Genomic DNA, 229 nt, shown 5'->3' with positions numbered 1-229 from the left:
GTTGTGCCGTGGCTGTTCCGACAGCTGCCTTCAGATCTGTGTTTTAGACACAGAACTGGGCCTGGAAGAACGTGCGGTTGATGTGCAACATATAGTGATCACAAAAGTTTGGGTCTTCTGGAATTCCTCTAGGTGAAACAGTGAGGAAATATGGTAGGATGTCTCAAAATAAGAGATTTTGAAATCTGGTGGAGAAAACTGAAAGTGGTAGAAATAGAACAGATGACTA

Source organism: Apaloderma vittatum, unplaced genomic scaffold (assembly GCF_000703405.1).
Source record: "Apaloderma vittatum isolate BGI_N311 unplaced genomic scaffold, ASM70340v1 scaffold22472, whole genome shotgun sequence".
Taxonomy (NCBI): Eukaryota; Metazoa; Chordata; class Aves; order Trogoniformes; family Trogonidae; genus Apaloderma; species Apaloderma vittatum.
This window is presented reverse-complemented; position numbering follows the sequence as displayed.